General features: G+C 39.9%; 1 protein-coding gene across 7 annotated transcripts in view; it reads right to left on the reverse strand.

The window, feature by feature from the left end:
• LAMA2 (laminin subunit alpha 2) overlaps positions 1–13,199 on the reverse strand; it is a 390,451-nt gene that overhangs the window by 283,820 nt on the left and 93,432 nt on the right. The window lies entirely within an intron of this gene.

Below are 13,199 nucleotides of genomic sequence, written 5' to 3' on the forward strand. Positions count from 1 at the left end.
CTCTCTGGGGTTTTCAGTCAGACCCCAACCTCTGGACTCCTTTACCAGGTTATCCTGAATTTACACCCCACCCCCCCAAGATTTAGACTAAGGATCCAACCCAATACTGTTTTTCCCCAAAAGTTGAAAACTGCTATGAGGAAGGCCAAACCTCCAGGCCGGCCCAATCTGTCTGCAGACAAACTCTTCCTGGCCCTGAATATGGAGAATGAGATGCTCCACAGCAAGGCCACACTCATGCGCTGCCCATTGACCTTGAGCCAGAGCTATAGCATATATACGATAGTAGAATGACTGCTTCAAGCTTTTATGCCCCACTGGTGGACCCAACAGAAGACTGGCCCTGTAAGGTCTGCCACCAGATCATCACCCCCCCTCCCCAGGCATCGACTGCCTACCAAAAAAAATAAAAAAATAAACTGCTGTTTGAATATGGTAAGTGGTCTTTGTCACCATCTCCAAAGGCCTGGCTATCTTCACCAACAGATGAAAAGTTTATGCTAGATACACCTCCAAGGGAGATAATTTCAGGCAAATGATTCTGCCATTATTTTGTGACCACATATATTTCTATCATAACATATCATATGATATTACATTATATTATTACATTATATATGCTGAAAACATCCAGCTTTTTTTTTTTAAAAAAAACACAAAACTATTTTTATTTCCAATAAGCTGCTTATCTGCAGTATATTTCAAAAACAGGAGCAAGTCTACACAAGATTCAACTACTTATGAAACTCATTTTTTATGACAGTAATTTGAAACTTTTTTCCAGTTTGACTTACTTTTGGATTATCTGCTGAAACCATGTCAATTCTAGAATAGCCTTCGCCACTTTGGTTTTATCCAAATGTCCTGGCCACAAATTCCCCACTTGCATTTATTAGATATACACAGTGCTTTTTTTCTTTAAAAAAGTGTTTAGCGGTACTCTTTTTGACTCAAGAAAATCACCATTTTATAGTTCAAATCAGGAAAAATAAATACAGTAAATGGACAAAAGTACAAAGATTCACAAAATGTTTAGGGGTATGCGTACCCCCTGCATACCCCCCCCCCAAAGAAAGCACTGGATATACATCTTGTTCCCTGAAATGTATTGAATCATATTTAAGCGCATTATAACAATGAAAGCCTAATTCTGAGAAATACTCATTAGTTTCCTCATAGCCCATCATGGAGAAATGATCCATATATTTGCAAATGTAAAAAAGCTATGCAACCGTTAGAACATCCCCTTTAAAGGGTCTATTGCTGTCATCATCCTTGTGTTAACTCTGTGTTAGCAATAAAATGTTTCTGCCCTTGGAGCGGTTTTAATCTTTAGCAAAGATCCTAAATTTTAATGTCTGTTCGGAGATAAACGGCAGCTGCAATAGTAATTCTGTCATATCTTGTGACCATAGATATTCCCATATACTGTTATTTATGCTGCAAACATCCAGTTTTAAAGGTTTTGTCCTGATTCCCCATAAACTGCTTACCTGCACTATATTTCAAAAACAGGAGCAAAGCTGACCAAGACTCAGCTCCCATTGTGTAATCTTACCACAACACTTCAGAACTTCCCAACACTTTGGGAAGTGTTTATGGGGCTTACCACTACTTCTAGGGTGCCAAGTCTGTATGCATGTTAGAACAATCTTCTCCAACATGGGAAGGCTGGTGCTGGCTGGGACTGGTGAGAATTGTAGTCCAAAGCATCAGAAGGGCACTATGTTGGGGAAGGCCATTAGCCACGATGGCTATGCTCTGCCTCCATGGTCAGAGGCAGAAATGCTTCTCAATGCCAGTTCCTGGAAACCACAGGAGGGGAATGTGAACTTCGGCTGGGGTCCTGCTTGCAATTTCCCCACAGGCATCTGGTCTGGTCTGGACTAAATGAGTCATTGGCCTAATCCAGCAGGCATTTATTATGTTCTTAAGGATGAAGTAGAATACATATATGTCACTGAAGAAGATACCCAACTCCAATAATAATAATAATAATAATACCCTGCTCATATGGCTGAGTTTCCCAGCCACTTGGGGCAGCTTTCAGCAGAATATAAAAACATATTTACATGAAAATGCTGCACACTTCACTGATAGCCCTGGCCCTTTTAACAAACTTGAGTACAGATAAGTTTCCAGAATTTGCAGGCTGTGTGCACACACGCACAATTCGCAGTTGAAAACACACCTGGCCACCAGTAAAAACAATACTGCTAACAGATAAGCCTTAACATGGCATGATAATTCAACAAGCTTCTGTTGTTCTAGATCTTGGAGCATGTTGCTGACTCAGAGTACTGCATAAAGACAGACGATTTTAATTGCATTGGCTTCAACAGCTTAGCTGAAGATGCCTAACTCTGTAGGATTGTGGCATTAATCAAACAGGTACTATATATAGATGGCAAACATGAATACGCATACAAATTTATTCTGATTCGTTTAGAAGGATGAAGGATGGCCTGTGTGTGTGTGTGTGTGTGTGTGTGTGAGAGAGAGAGAGAGAGAGAGAGAGAGAGAGAGAGAGAGTTCTTTCAAACTGCAGTTTGTATCTCTGGTGGACTGCATTCTGCAGCCTTCTTGAAAAAAACCTCACAGCAGCCTCGGCTTCACTTTCCTGTAAGTGCAGGTGGGGAGGTTGCCTACCAAGTACCTGACAGCTGTCTGTTATCTGTTAAAGTGAAGTTGTTTCTGCTTTAACAGAAATCAGTGTGGAAAGACCTTTTCTGGGGATAATAGGAAGAACTTCCTATACAAATTCACCAGTGCACTGACCTGAGGCACTCAGTAGCCAGTCTTCCTGTTCCCAACACTTCAGTTATAGTCTAGGTCTAGGAGATGGTATCATGAAGTAATTCCTCACGTAGGGCTTTTTTCAGATCAAGACATGTGAACAAGAGGCTCCAGAATGCCGGAGAAACATTTAATAGAAGTTGTAAAAACATGAACTATCACATTCACATCACAAATGACAAGGAAAGGCTGGCATCGTTTTATGTTTGTAAAATTTAGATGGTCAATCAGCTGTGTACATTTTAAAACCTGATATTATATATAAAATACTTATTTTGAATGGGTGCTGACATTGCTTCTTTCTTTCCTCTCTCCCTTTTATCCCTCTTGCAACAAAAAGTATAACAAACAAATACATGAACCTCCCACTGAAATTATAAAGACATTCTGAAGCCTCTTGTGAATGAGGCAGAGAAAAACAGGTGCCTCTTTCTTGGGGGAAGAAACATTTACATAAATTGAAGGAAATTAATGGAAACTATGCATTTCCTCATGAGTCATTTGCATGACTTTCTCCTCCGCTGCTCATGACTCCTCTTTGCAGTGTCCAAAGCTGATCTCAGTCTTCCAAGAGAGACCTTTCTAAACATTACATTATTTTAAAATCCCCCCCCACAATCTTTGTGACAGAAGCCTACTGATTTTAAAATTTAAAAAATACAGAGACGAGCCTGCTGTGTAAGGCCTGTGGTCCATCTGTTCTCATAATGTTCAACCAGAAGCCTATGGGAAGCCCACAAGCAAGACCTGAGTACAATAGCACTTTCCCCTTCTGTGGTTTCCAGCAACTGGTATTCAGAACCATACTGCCTCCTACTGTGGCAGTCAAACATATCCATCAGGCTTAGTAGCCACTAGTAGCCTTATCATCCATTAATTTGCCTAATCCTTTTTTTTTTTACAGCCATCCCAGCCATGGTGGGAGCAAATTATATAGTTTAGCTATGCAAAGTCTGAAAAATGATAATTATTTACTTCCGGAGGCGGCGCGAACGGCAATGGCTGCCCTTTCCTAGTCGGGAAAGGGAAGCTCCGCCGAAAAAGGGTCTCCCGCTGCGGCGAAGCGGGGACCCATTCAGGAAAACCACAGGCAGCAGAAGCCTGTGGTCTTGGGGTCCGGCGGGCGCCAGGAGCAGCCCCCAAAACGTTGAAGGAGCCCCGTAAGGGGCTCCGGATCGCGGAGGGGGTTGCGGCGCTGAGGATCGTTCCGCAATCGGCGGAGTGAAGCCGCGTTGCTGCTGTCGGTGAGCGCTGTCCTTTCTTCCTAAACTACAGATTTGGAAAACAACAACCCGTGAGTAAACGGACTTTAAAAGTTTCGGGACTTTAAGTACTTAATTTGGCTGAAAGCGGAGTGACGAAAAATAGGAAGTCCGTCTTCTGCTGTCATTGAATCATTAAGCAAAGAGCCGGAGGAGTGGAGGCAAAGAGTGAACTTTTAATCTAACAGATCTGGGCATTCATGGAAATTATTTTTAAGCTGAATAAGGACTCTAAGTAATTGATTATATGACTTTTATGTGGACTTTGATACCTTTCTTCTATTTGGATTACAATTAAAGCAAGAAACCCAGGTGCTGGAACTGCCTGAGTAATTGAGTAGCCAGCTTGCAGGGCTGGATACTTTTGAACTTAAACTTTGAAACAATCTGAGGGAGTTTGAACTGGTTATTTTGAAGCATCTTTTGGAATACCAGCAAGCACTGTCTGAAACACTGAAACACTGTGACTTTTTAAACACTAACTCTGCTAAAAATTACCTTATTGAAGGCTCTCGGACATTAAATGGGATTACAATATTTTTATGGAAATTTGTCTTCTTTTCTAAAGACATTTTAAGTTCCCCCTAGAGGATTTGGGATTAATAGCAGTGACATTGTTTTACTTTCTCTTTCCCGGCCTCCTGTTTGATTATTACCATCTGGGCCGCTGTTTCTCTCATGGGAACAACTCAGCTTGACCTTGAATTTTAGATAACTCTGGAATGAGTGGCGCAAGAAGAAAGGGACCGAGAACCAGACAAACAACTCTAACCGCAGTCTCCCAGGCACGTAGATCATCTGTGCCTACTGTGCTTACTTTGCCTACTCTGACTTCTGAGAAAGAAGCTGCTTTTCTGCCAAGGGCAGAAACTGAGGAATTTCAATTGGAAGAGATGGCCTCAGGAGGAATCAGCTCTACTTTAGAGAAAATTCTTGAAAAACTGGAATCTTTGGAAAAAAAAGTGGAATCTTTGGATAAAAAAGCTGATCAACAAACAGCTAAAATTGAACAAAATACTGAATGTTTAAATAGACTAACTGGACAAGTTGCACAAAATGTGCAAGCAATTGGAGAACTGAAGGAGACTGCAGGTGAAAATCGGAAATTGGCTGAAGATACCAGCCAAAGATTGGGAAATTTAGAGAAAGAGGTAAGACCACTCAGCAAACAAGTAGGTGAACATCAGACCTATCTTTCTATGATAGAACTACAGAATAGACAGACTAATTTAAGGATAAGGTCGATACCAGAGGTGGAAGAAGGCAACTTAGCTGAGTTCCTGACTAAAGAATTTTCCAAGTTTTGGAACCTAGAGGAAAAGGACTTCAAAATTACATCAGCCTTTAGACTTGGAAGACTTATAAAGAGAGAGAAGCCCAGAGACTGTTTAATAATATTGAGATCAAAGGAGGAAAGGGATAAGATTTTGGGCTTACATTACGGAAAGTCACTGGACATTCTGGATAAAAGAATCGAAATTTTTAAGGATATTCCTAAACAACTGTTGGATCTTAGAGCTGACTATTTGGAACTAACAAGACTGTTAAGGAGCAACACAATTATCTTCAGGTGGGACTTTCCTCAAGGATTATCTTTTACTTTTAGAGGGAAGAAGATTAAAATCAGATCACTGGAAGATAGAGACAAATTTCTGATTGCGTACGGAGAGGACCTTCAAAAAGGACTGGAATTACCCTCGGGGCCTGTAGTACCAGAGGTGCCTGCACCCTCGGATTCTGAAGACCCAGCGAACAAGGTACTACCCCTAGAAAAATAACCAGACTTATCCAGGATGTCTCTGCAACTTTTGAGTTGGAATATAAATGGCTGTAACATTCCGGAAAAAAGAAGGAAAATTTTTCATATATTGAAAAAGGAACAATTGGACATTATTTGCTTACAAGAAACACATGTGACTAGGCTCCATCGGAAAGTACTAATAAACAAAAGACTTGGTCAGGAATTTATATCTTCAGACAAAGTAAAGAAGAGAGGCGTGGTGATATATGCAAAAGAGAGCCTGTCACCCAAATTCTTATTTAAAGATGAATATGGAAGAATTATGGCAATCGAAATACAACATCAAGGAGAAAAGATTCTGATATTAGGAATTTATGCACCAAATGAAGGGAAGTCGGAATTTTTCAAGAAGTTGCATGAGACTATGCTGGAACATCTGGATTATGACAACATCATCATGATGGGAGATATGAACGGGGTTGTATCAACAAATATGGATAAGTCACAAAGCCAGAATGTCACTAAAGATGGCAGACTACCAAAGACCTTTTTTGAAATGACTGACAATATGGACTGGATAGATATTTGGAGAACGAAGAATCCCTTGGGAAAAGAAGGAACATTCTTCTCTGAAGCTCAGCTGACTTGGACAAGAATCGACCAAATATGGATAACTAGAGGTCTGGCACCGAAGGTCAGAAAGGTGGAAATCTGCCCAAAAACCTGCTCCGACCATAATGCACTGAAAATGGATATGATACTATTACCAACTGGCTCCTTTAGATGGAAGATGAATGACAATCTGTTCAGAGATCAGGAGATTACTAAGAAGGCCCAGAAAGCATTGAAGGATTACTTTGAGATAAATATGAACACTGCGGTGGAAAAAAGAATTATTTGGGATGCAAGTAAAGCTGTGATGAGGGGGTTCTTGATACAACAGAACGTGGCAAGGAAGAGGAAACAAAATGACAGAAAAGATAAGATTTTGGAGAAAATAAAAGAATTGGAGAAGAAGTTAAGATCAAACCCGAAGTCCCTGCCGATCTTGAGAGAAATCAAACTCTATCAAGCACAATATTCTAAACTGATAAATCAGGAAATAGAGTGGAAGATTAAATTAATGAAACAAAAAACTTTTGAATCGGCAAACAAATGTGGGAAACTGCTAGCTTGGCAGTTGAAGAAGAGACAAAAATTGAATACAGTTACAAATTTGGAAATTGAAGGAAGAAACATTCAGAACCCCACGGAGATTAGAAAGTGTTTCCAGAAATACTTCAAAAAATTATATACTCAAGGGCCGCAGAATGAGGATGAGATAAAACAATTTTTGGAGAAAAATGGACTTAAAAGGCTGTCACAAGAAAATAGATCTCTCCTGAACAGTAAAATAACATGTCAAGAAATTGAACAAGCCATTCAAAACATGAAACCGGGCAAATCTCCAGGGCCAGACGGGCTAACCTCCAAGTATTATAAGATATTAAAAGATCATTTGATTCAACCACTGATGGAGGTTAGCAATGAAATTATGGAGGGGAGGAGGGCGCCGGAATCGTGGAAGGAAGCTTTCATCACATTGATACCAAAATCGGAAGGTGAAAAGACACAACTTAAGAACTACCGTCCCATCTCCCTTTTAAATGTGGATTACAAAATCTTTGCAGATGTTTTGGCAAGTAGATTTAAAAAAGTTCTAAATGAAGTAATTCATAAAGATCAGGCAGGCTTTCTCCCAGGTAGACACATGTTTGCTAATACAAGGAACATTATTGACATTTTGGAACTTTTGCAAATTGATATAAATACAAAAGCAGTGTTAATCTTTATAGATGCGGAGAAGGCCTTTGATAATATCTCTTGGAAATTTATGAAGGGAAATTTAAAAGAAATGGGAGTGGGTCGGGGTTTTGAGAATGGGATTGATGCAATATATTCAGAACAAAAGGCTAAATTGATAGTAAACAATGTGGTCACTGAAGAGTTTAAAATTGAAAAAGGAACACGTCAAGGCTGCCCGATTTCCCCTTTGTTATTTATATCAGTTCTGGAGGTGCTCTTGAATATGATTAGAGGGGACCGGTTGGTGGAAGGGATTCAGGTCGGAGCGAAACAATATAAACTCAAAGCTTTTGCAGATGACCTAGTTTTGACCCTGCAGGAGCCAGAATCTAGTACAAAAAGAGTATTACAACTGATTCAAGATTTTGGTCGGGTGGCAGGATTTAAACTAAATAAACAGAAAACTAAGGTGTTGGGGGAAAATCTGACAGATGTAGAGTCGGAACAGTTTCAGAGAGAAACGGAATTAACTGTGGTTAAAAAAGTAAAGTACCTAGGGGTAAACATAACAGCAAAAAATCTGAGTCTATTTAAGGATAATTATGAAAAATGTTGGTCTGAAATTAAGAGAGATTTGGATAGCTGGACAAAATTGAAGCTTTCTCTGTTAGGCCGAATCGCTGCTGTTAAGATGAATGTATTGCCAAAGATGTTGTTTTTGTTTCAAACATTGCAGATTGTGGACAAGACAGAGTGTTTCCGGAAGTGGCAGAGAGATATATCTAGATTTGTCTGGCAGGGCAAAAAGCCCAGAATTAAGTTCAAGATACTAACTGATGCGAAAGAAAGAGGGGGCTTTGCCCTGCCAGACCTAAAGTTGTATTATGAAGCCGCAGCCTTTTGCTGGCTAAAAGACTGGCTACTTCTTGAGGACACTGACGTATTGGACTTGGAAGGGTTTAATAATGCCTTTGGTTGGCATGCATATCTATGGTACGATAAGGTTAAGATTAATAAGGTCTTTAAGAACCATATTGTCAGGAAAGCAGTTTTTAAAGTCTGGACAAAATACAAAGACTTATTGGAAAATAAAACTCCGAGGTGGCTTTCACCTCTGGAAGCTAAGGCCCGAAAAAGACTCAATATGGAGGCCAACTGGCCAAAATATTGGGAAATATTAGAAAAAGATGGAGACAATTGGAAATTGCAGAGTTTGGAGAAAATGAAGGATAAAGTGCGAGACTGGTTACATTACGCTCAGATTAAAGAAGTTTTTAAAAATGACAAAAAGCTAGGGTTCCAGGTGGAGAAATCGAAGTTGGAAACAGAATTGTTAGAGCCAAAAACTAAGGTTTTATCAAGAATGTATAACTTGCTGCTGAAATGGAATACACAAGACGAAATGGTTAAATCGGTTATGATAAAGTGGGCTCAAGATATTGGGCATAATATTATGTTTGAGGACTGGGAAAGGTTGTGGACCACTGGGCTGAACTTCACTGCATGTAATGCTTTGAAGGAAAATGTAATGAAAATGATATATAGATGGTACATGACCCCAGTTAAACTTGCCAAAATATACCATTTGTCTGATAATAAATGTTGGAAATGTAAAGAACATGAAGGTACATTCTTTCACCTCTGGTGGACTTGCCCTAGAGTGAAGGCCTTCTGGGAAATGATATATAATGAGCTGAAAAAGGTATTTAAGTATACCTTCACTAAGAAACCAGAGGCCTTCCTTCTGGGTATTGTCGGCCAGAAGGTGTTAAAGAAGGACCGAACATTTTTTATGTATGCAACAACGGCAGCAAGGATACTCATTGCCAAGAGCTGGAAAACTCAAGATCTACCCACACTGGAAGAATGGCAGATGCAGCTGATGGACTATATGCAACTGGCCGAGATGACTGGCAGAATCCGAGACCTGGGAGAAGAGAGGGTTGAAGAAGACTGGAAGAAATTCAAGATTTATCTACAAAAGTATTGTAATTTGGTTGAATGCTAAGAAGGATGCTAGATCATAAATAATTGCCTACCACTGAATTAGATTGAACTTGACGATAAGTGAGATTGAGGGAAACATAAATTTGTGGAGAATAGATTAAATTAACTGAATAAAATCTAAGAATATAAACAAGATGATAAATTGCTGGAAAAAATTTACAACGATGTAAGTGGGAGTGGGAGACGCGAGGGAGTCCAAAGAAGTTCTGAAAAATGTGTTATGATCCATGTTATATTGTTTATTATTTTTGCATTTTGTATTTTAAAAAAATCTCAATAAATATTTATAAAAAAGAAAAAAAGAAAAATGATAATTATTTAATAATAATAAATCTCTTGTCTCTCCCGAATCTTCCAACATTCAGCTTCATTGGATGACTCTTAGTTCTAGTCTTCTGAGAGAGGGAGAAAACCTTTTCTGTATCCACTTTCTTCATACAGTGCACAACATTGTAAGCTTCTACCTTGTCGCCTTAACTTGCCTTTTCTCTAAACTAAAAATCACCAAACGCTGTAACCTTCTCTCCATTTTGAAGCTTGAAACGTGCTGGAGGCTGACTTTTTGCTATGCATATACGATTTCAGCTATTTCCTAGCCACAAAACTATGGGTTGTATTGAAGGCTGCACCAGCCCTCTGGCACAGATTTTAAGGATGTGCAGGGGGGAGAAGTGGAAGGGAAAGTCCCACTGCACGAGCAACAGTGTTGGAGACAACCCTATGATCCCCAGTCAAGGGCAGAGTTAAGGGTAGACCATAAATACCTTGGCTTATGGTACTTGCATGCTTTCGAAAGGAACACTATAATTGCCCTAAAATGGAATAATAATTATATTTTCCTGTTTATGCAGCTAAAATGATGTCATTTTGGGGGGAAATGCATTATTATTTATTATTGTGTTATGCTATTATTTTATTATGATGGATAGTCACCAAAAAATACAATTCAACTCCTCCAAAAGGTCTAGGTTTATTTAATGATGAAAACTGTAATTATTTTCTTGGTTCATTCCCCACAACATTAGAATTTGCTAAAAGCTTTCTATGTACATTCATAATTATCAATAATAACAGCCACTAATGCATTCCTGCAATTTACAGACCATGACTTTTAGCAATAGAAAATGTCCAATTTGTTGTACAAAAGGATACAGCATTTTAATAAGGGCCCATCCATAAAATGCCTAGTAATGACTGGATCACAAGCTTTCCAAAAAGAAAAAGGACAACCACTTGATGTCTTCATCTTGTCCTTTTGACTCCATCCATAAAACCACAAACAAAACAGAAACCCCATGTTTTATTCAATATTTTACTACATAGATTGGTATGTGTCTAAGACTAGATCTGCACAATACAACTGTGTATCCACCTCTGAAAGGAGTAGCATCACATCTCCTCATCCTCTCTGTGGATTCAATGCCACATAAATTGTGGTATGACATCATAAAGTTGCAAGCTTTGGCAACAGCCAATGAAGTGCAAGTGGAGAAAGGAGGGGACCCCACAACATGCTGACTTTGTTTCACACAACGTTCTTGATAAAACACTGCCAGAAGCTCAGGTGGGTGCCATTTCCATTCTAAGAGAAGGAGGGAAGTTTTTGTGGTGAGTTCCGGCACCTTTTTTTCTAGAAGAATATCTCTGACCAGAAATGTGAGGAAGTTGGGGCATAGGCTGCTGCTTTTGGCAATGGTCTCTCATTGGCCACAGCACATTTTTCCAGCCTAAGAAGCATTACTTGCTCTGGGGGATCTCTGAAATTCTAAGGCCAAGCAAGTAGACATAACAATCATTGATTTTGTGGATTCTCTCCTAGTGACCAAAAATAATTTGGAATGCCATTCTGTTGTTGTTGTTGTTTTTGGCTGTTGTTTTTTTTGTTGGGGGGTGGGGTGGGTAGGGTTGATTATTTGCTGCAGTGACCATTCCTTTTTAGCTTATCGTTATTTCACTATATTTTTTAATGTGCCACTACTGAGGGTGGCAATGAAGCTCCTCTTTAAGCCATCAGAAGCAACTTCTCTCCCAACATTCCCTGGGAATCAATGTTATGCTACACAACATACCTCACAGTATTTTGGAAAAGGGTGTGAGTGGAGTTATAGGGTGAAAAAACAAGTGTAGCAGTGAGGAAGAGGTTGACATGAAGTGCAAAGGCCAGACTTCTGCAGTTTCCACTCATCCCTGATCTTTTCTAGTGGGGCAGCTCTCTTGCGGCTAACAGGTAGCACTGGTTTTGCTGCAGCAGCCTAATTTAACAGATGAAGCCTTTAGGCCTTTGGAGAAGAAGCTCTTGGTAGGCATTACTGGGAAGGGAGGTGACAACTTCCCTTCAGATTTTGGGCTTCTGAATTACCACGGTGTTTTTACTACCTATTTTTTGGAGAAACTGTTTGGCGACTATATTAGGGCTTAAGTGGATTAGCAAGTGGGCCATTTATATAATTATTTTCAGATGTTATGTTAATGAGGTCACAAATAACTCGGGAGAGAGGCCAAGAAGCTGTGAACCTTGCTGAGGCAGACAGGAGAGGACCCTGGGAAGATTGCTCTTATGAAAAGCGGGGATGTCATAAACCTGGTCTTTCAGAAGCAACAGGGTCCATGAGGGTTGTGATACTTGTTCATTGAGTATAGCTGAAGACAAAGGAGGTTGTGAAAAGAATTTGGGGAAGAGGAGTCAGCCCAGGTTGATCCCTTTTCCAGGGCAAAAGCAGCACAGGGAGAGTGAGGAGACCATTAAAAAAAGACACAGGAGAATCTTAGTAGTAAGAAGAGAGGCAGAACTCTCACAGATCTGTTGAAGGATGAGGCTGCTAATTTTGGTTGTGAAATGTACTATACGTGACTCAGTCACTCTCCACGGGAAGGGAAGAGCAAGTGATTTGTGGGTGTTAACTGAAGGGTCCGCTGAGTTTTGCCAAGGGGTAGCTTAGTTGATTATACATCCCAGCTCACCTCATATCAAGTATCTTATTTCCTTCTGCACTGGTTTTATTAAGCAGCTCTACATGCCTTGTTCCCTGTTCCATTAGCCTATTCAATCCTAATGTTAGTAACTGGCTCTATTTCTTGCCCCTTCAAATAAAATACACTCCGTGATTCTTCATTTAACTTTAATCTCTACTCTCATCCCCCATCAACTGGTGCTCTGGCTATTGTCACACAGGGTGTGGGATCAATGCTGCAGTCAAGATGGCAGCTTCAGGAGTCAGTGTGATAATGTTCCACAGGGAATGAGTAAAGGGAAGGGAAGAACCTCTTAGGTTATCTAAGCTATTTTCAATTTCTTGGATACCGAGCTGCAGCAGGAGCAAATATAACATCACGGTGTGTTATTTCTGGCACCTAACTAGATATTCTGTATTTGCATTAGCTAAAGGGAAATAAAGCCACTTCTCTTCTGTCACTCCAAGTCCTCTTAGTTGCACACCTGCCACAATCCAGCATTCTTGTGAACATCAAATGATAACAGCCTCCTAGAATCTATACACTTGCCATTTCATCAAACTTACCATGGAAGGAGAAGAATGACAGGAGATGCGATGAGAAACCTAAAGCTACTTCCTACAGAGTCTAATGCAAATGTATCTCAGGACTTGTTT

This window comes from Podarcis cretensis (genome assembly GCF_951804945.1).
Source record: "Podarcis cretensis genome assembly, chromosome: 3".
NCBI lineage: Eukaryota > Metazoa > Chordata > Lepidosauria > Squamata > Lacertidae > Podarcis > Podarcis cretensis.